Consider the following 6000-nt stretch of genomic DNA (forward strand, 5'->3'; position numbering starts at 1 on the left):
TCCCCTGAAATCAGCTTTGAATTTCCGATCATTGTTATAGGTGCATGCGCTCGCGCGCGCACACACGCATGCACACACAATCACCCAGCAAATAAAACACCCACATTTTCTAGGAGGTAGTTAACAAACACTGCTTTATGAAAGATCTGTCAGGTTAATATTTTCCTTTTAGAGAGGTGGGTGTATTTATGGCTATTCAAGGAAAGGCACCATTTTTAATTTATTATGTTCAATTCTTTTCATGACAACCCTACTGAGGACATCTAGAAAGGAAGGAAGGTCCTCTCAGCAGACAGAACTGGCACATAAGGCAAACTGATAAACAAGTATTTTCATTTGCAAGACTGGATACGAAAAAATATTTGGATTTGGAGATGTTTACATGATGGCGCAAGGAATTTAATCTTTGAATGCAATCCCATTGACTCAATTCTTACTTCCTTGTCAATTTACAAAAGTTGAAACAAACGACTTTATGTTACAAAATGAGATACAAAAGAGAATACTTGAATGTTGTAGTGAGAATAAGCCCTTGAACATTTTCTGATTCAAAAATAGTTTCAAATTGGACTTCAGACGGTCTACCATTGGGCCTGATATGAAATGGATCAGTCGCTGCTGTAGCATTTCCCCTTGGCAAGGCTCCTCAACTTTCCTGTTCATGGGAATGGAGCCTACATGTGTGCACTTGCAGAACATGCTGTGCCCAGTTGCAAGTGAATGTACGGAAGAGGAGGGGCAGTGCCTGCATTTTTGGTCACCTTTGAGGCTGAGGTTGGCATGCTCCTCCTCCATATTGACACACATTGGCTCCTCCTTGCTTTTAACCATTTCCTAGAAACAAGGAACACGGTACAATGGTGAAGGTGGGGGGGGGCAGGAAATGGCGCCCAGGGCAACACCTGCTCTGAGCGCCAGCACCCCACTTACCTTAGCCGGCGGGAGCCTGCCATGGGCCGCCCCTTGGCCAGGCCCCGCCAGGCTGCTCTGATTGGGGCTGAGGGGAGGGGTGTGGGGGCAATTCTCTGCCCCCCATGTGACCAGTTGGCATACGCCCGGGGACATGTAACCCCACATGTCCCAGCAAACGCTCCGCCTCTGGGTGAAGGTTTCAAGGAATGCCGTGAAAGGGTTTTGCCTTGCAATTTTGCAATAGTATCCAAGTAATCTGAAAACCGAGGAAATGTTGTTTCTGTTATATCATGGGGAGTTATGCATTTGGTAATATAAATCATGGAAAGAAAATACATACCGTCAATTGAAGGAAGCCAACAGCAAAGCCAAAAAGCACAATTAAAATGTATGATAAATGACTCCCATGATTTGTTCCTCTGTTTCACCAGAAGCAGAAATTATATGTGTGTCTTGTACAAAAAAAATCCCCTCAGGAAGAATTTCAAAACACATCAGGGATTTCTTACTGCAAAAGGGCTTTTTATATTAAACTTTTAATTGTACCTTTTGGCTTTGCCTTTGGCTAGTGTTTGGTTCCTTGGGGTTGCTTATAATCTTTTCCACAGCTCACAGCACAGCATGCTGTCTGCCTCATCTCCTGCAGCAAAATACAACCAGCAACTTGTTAGCCCCTCTATATGTTATCACACTCAAGATGGGTCATTGTGTCCTGTGGTCAGAAAGCTGACACTTAATGGTTTCAGCAGATCAAATGGCTTCAGATGATGTAACTAGGGGCCAAACTAGATGTTACGGTTACAGGCTGTTTCAGCACTTGAAAAATGACTGGGGAGAGGGATGAACTCTCCTGATTCTGTTGCCCTGTGGGCCTACTCCTGTGACACTTTAAAATGGCCACCATTAACATTTAGTTTGGCTCTTTAAAAAAAAAGGATGGAAGAAGCAAGTTGGGTTCTCTCCACTATTTTATCAGAAACAGAATCCGGGGGAAGTAGCCAATCAGACCTTTGGGAGGATAAATACCTCCCTGGCAAAGATAGCGATGAGTCAAGGCAAAGCATTCATCCTTGTGGTTACTCAGATTCCAGCCTCAGAAATTTCATCCCCTTCCCAACTTTTAAGTATCTTGCCAGCTATGAATAAGTTATAGCAAACAGCGTCATTCTTCTTTCTGCCCCAAACTGGTAGCCGACCATCAACCTCAGTGAAATTTCATAAAGTGTTTTTTTTTCCTGGGCTGTTTGGATATATAACTTTGGCCAGGTGTATGTTCTGCAGGCTGGCCAACCAACCCAGGACTTTTTTTTAATTTGCCAGTTGTTTTTTTTACTGGAAATGTCCCATTGTCCTCCGCTGGAGACCATGATTTATTTATTTATTTATTTTATTAGACTTTTATACCGCCCCATCCCCGAAGGGCTCTGATGATGATGATGCTAGTGGTCTTCAGTTTATCCTCCAGGCTTAAATGTGACTGCATACAATATATAGCAGGAAAAAAAGTGGAGGCGACTGTGAATCTGCTCAGGGGCCTTGGAGGTTTGTAGAACAGGGACTGGGTGGCAGAGTCCAGGTTCAATCATTATATTTGGAGCGGAAAAAGTACATTCTCATGTTCCTTAATGGCCTTTCATGTCCCTTGGGTTGCTAATTGTGAAACAAACTCAGGGAATTGGAGTCAGCAAAGCCACAATAAAAAGTATACTGTACTCTGGTGTGCATAATAACAACCACCAATGAAGTTAGTTATATTGTTATGTTGGAGCAGTAACTTATTTGCAGTGCTGCAAATCACATCACATAAGAAAAAAAAAGACAAAAATATTGAATAATAGAGGGTTTTCTTATTACCTTACATATTTTAAAGTAAAAGAGTGTACACTCAAAGAAATACTGTTCGTATGGATTTCATTTGGCCCTTAGTGATTTGTCTGGAATGCATAACTCTCTTGGATTTTTATGATGGATTCAGTGAGATCAGAATGTGTATTTCTTACTGTCTGGATGTGAATGTTTTCAGATCACAGTATATATATTTTGGTCGATCCTGAATTTTGCTTTGCAATGGTTGCAGTGAGTCTCTATAGACAGGAAAGCAGATTTAAGAGATTGTTAACATGGACCACATAGCAATTTCTTGGAAGGAACAAAATCACCTTACTTCAGAAGACGGTTGGACTTCCATTTATTGTTTGCTTTTGTTTTCATATAAAGCTCTGGCCACTCTCAGAAGCTGCAGGCGAAGGAGCCTTCAATATTTCTGCAGGAAGGGTTGTCAAGAAAAGCCATCCCAGCGGCAATGCTTTATTATTTTCAGAGGTGGTTATTAATTTAGCCTGAATGAAAAAGATGAATGATACAGCAAATGGGAGTTCATGCTCCTGGGAAGTAGGGAGTTAGTGTTTTATGGCAAAGACGCTCTATTTTACTTGCCTCTTTCTGAAATATTTTTTAAAATTCATATATACTCTATATGCAAAGAGCTTAGTTTTACAGCATGTTCATTTCCAAGAGACATGTTCATTTCCAAGAGACATTAGAGATAAAATTATAATTACTGGTTAGCCTCAGAGGTTCATACTGCAAAGAGTTATATGAGCCAGAGCTGACTGTGATTGGAATTGCACATTGTGAAAGTATATGGTGTCACCAGTCCCCACTCTGGCTCAGGAACTGAAATGTTGGGGATATGGTGACACTTAAACATGACTGTTTTCATTGCAGTTCAAGAAAGTAAGTTTTAGGGCTGAGTACACTGCAGTCAGAAGTACAGTCAGAGTGAATGAAAGATCCCACAAAACTCCCCAACTCTTGATGCTGTGCCTTCCTCCAACCTTATGCCATCACCACATCCATCTTCCTCTCTGTTCCCATCCAAAAGAGGTTAAGCATGTCTTTCGACTCCATCCAAAAGAAGGGGGTGAATCTGCTAGTGGGAGTGGCACAAGGCTGACCCTCCCCAGGACACTTGCCCCTGGTGGAGGGGCGAATCCACCTGTGTGTGGCCTCTGCAACCTCCCCAGTGGTGAGACATGGAACTGAATGCCTTGCCAGTGTCCCTGCACCCCCCAGCCAAGGTGGTTTGGGGGCATGGCTGGGGGAGGTGCCAACGCTAGTTGACTTTCTCTTAATCATTGCCCTTATTGCGTCAGCAGTCAGGGCTTCGGATTTATGCCACCTTTTTTGGTGACATAAGTCCATTAAGCCTAATGGGGGCTTTCTGGCAATGGGGAGGCTTGTTTGTGTTTTTAACCTCCCCACACTGTTGGAAAGCCTCCTTGGGAGTGGCAGGCCAGCTCAGGTACCCCATCCAGGCGTCCCGCTATTTGGATGAGGCTGCCTGATGGCTAACCCTCCCCAATCAAGTACAGCAAGCGGTGCGTGTTCCACTGGGCTCCTGGGTATTGATAATAGTTACAGCTGTTGTGAGAGCCTGGAAACCAGAGGCTTTGCCTTGACCATCGTGCCAGGCATGTCACCATGTGGCAGCTTATCTGAGACTTACCTCCCATCTTCTACAGTTCCACTTCATTGGCACCCAAGTGCCATGACATGACTGAGCTGGCCCCACTTGGAACTTTAATTACTTGAGGGCAGAGACCAGAAAACCTGCTTATCCACCAGAATTCAAGCTAGAGCAGTTTGCAACAATAAAGGCTGGCAGTCACAAGACTGAATATCGTACAAAAGCTTAGAATACTTTACTACTATATGCACAAAACAGTCCTCTGAAGTTTCAGCACAAGGCACAGTTATGTGGGACTTATCCTCAGTCTCCACTGTAACACTCTGACAGTTTCAAAACAATATACAAATATGTGGGACCTGTCTCTCAGTCTCCCCTGTAACACCTTGTCCTATCAGGCTCCAAGGTAATGCCTGACCTCATTGTTTCTTTGCAGGCTCCCAGAGCCTCTCACTTTTAACCATTTCACAATATTTTGGACAGCGTTCAATTGCAAAATCTCTAGCCGCCACTTGAATGTCTCAATGCAGAGTCTCAAACAGCAGCTAGAGACTCTGCAATTGACCGCTGTCCAAAATACTGTTAAATGGTTAAATGTGAGAGGCTCTGGGAGCACTAATAATATTTTGAGCCTGCAAAGAAAAGACAAGGTCAGGTATTCCTGAGAGCCGACTAGATCAATATTTTTCATCTCAAACCTAAGAATCTGCAGCGCACCATAAGTTTGTGTGTCAGGTGTCTGCTGCCAGGAATAGTACTGATAGGACAAAATGTTACAGTTGAGAGACAGGTTCCGCTAATCCCCCAGTATAGCAATATGGTTTATCCACCAGTCGGTTGCAGACTGAAATATATGGGTTGGTGGGCTTCATGTGGTCCTCAGAATGTATGTGGAACACTCTGATTTGAGCCTCTTCATTGTTAGAAGGTATCTCATGCAGGCATGACACTTTTCCAAAACCTTTAATTTTTTCAGAAAGTTTGTTTTCATCCTAGGCATTGACTCCAAAAAGTGATAACAAATGCAAGAACATCTCTGACAGTGTGCAGAGCACCCTTTTCTTTTATCACTGAATAACCCCAGGCAGCCATTTTATATACCCTGATGTTGTGCAGCTTGTCCTTCTCTTGTGCTTTATATGTCTTTATTCTTGATAAATTCTCTAGAGAGATTGAAGAAGGCCAGCAACATAGAGGATTTGTCAGCCTTTACATAGTTGCACCGGTGCTTTGAAATCCAGGATATACCTTTTCATTCTGTTTGAGAACCAGACCAGTTAATACAATGGATGGACTTAGTCATTGATGGCCACTGTTGCAGGAATACCTACAATCTGTTTACATTTGTAGAAACTTGTGTCCAACCTAGGAAATGTTGAACAGTTAAATAGTTACATGACAATAATTTACTTGTGTTCTGTAATGCTTGTTTGAACATGTTGTCCTTTGCTGTTTTAGAAAGATTTCTGCATCCTCAAATTATGGGACCTTCTATTATTAAAAGGAGAAATAATTTCCAAATATGATTGAATGCCATATCGATAGATAGATAGATAGATAGATAGATAGATAGATAGATAGATAGATAGAGAGAGAGAGAGAGAGAGAGAGAGAGAGAG

The sequence above is a fragment of the Sphaerodactylus townsendi genome, linkage group LG09 (genome assembly GCF_021028975.2).
Source record: "Sphaerodactylus townsendi isolate TG3544 linkage group LG09, MPM_Stown_v2.3, whole genome shotgun sequence".
NCBI classification, from domain to species: domain Eukaryota; kingdom Metazoa; phylum Chordata; class Lepidosauria; order Squamata; family Sphaerodactylidae; genus Sphaerodactylus; species Sphaerodactylus townsendi.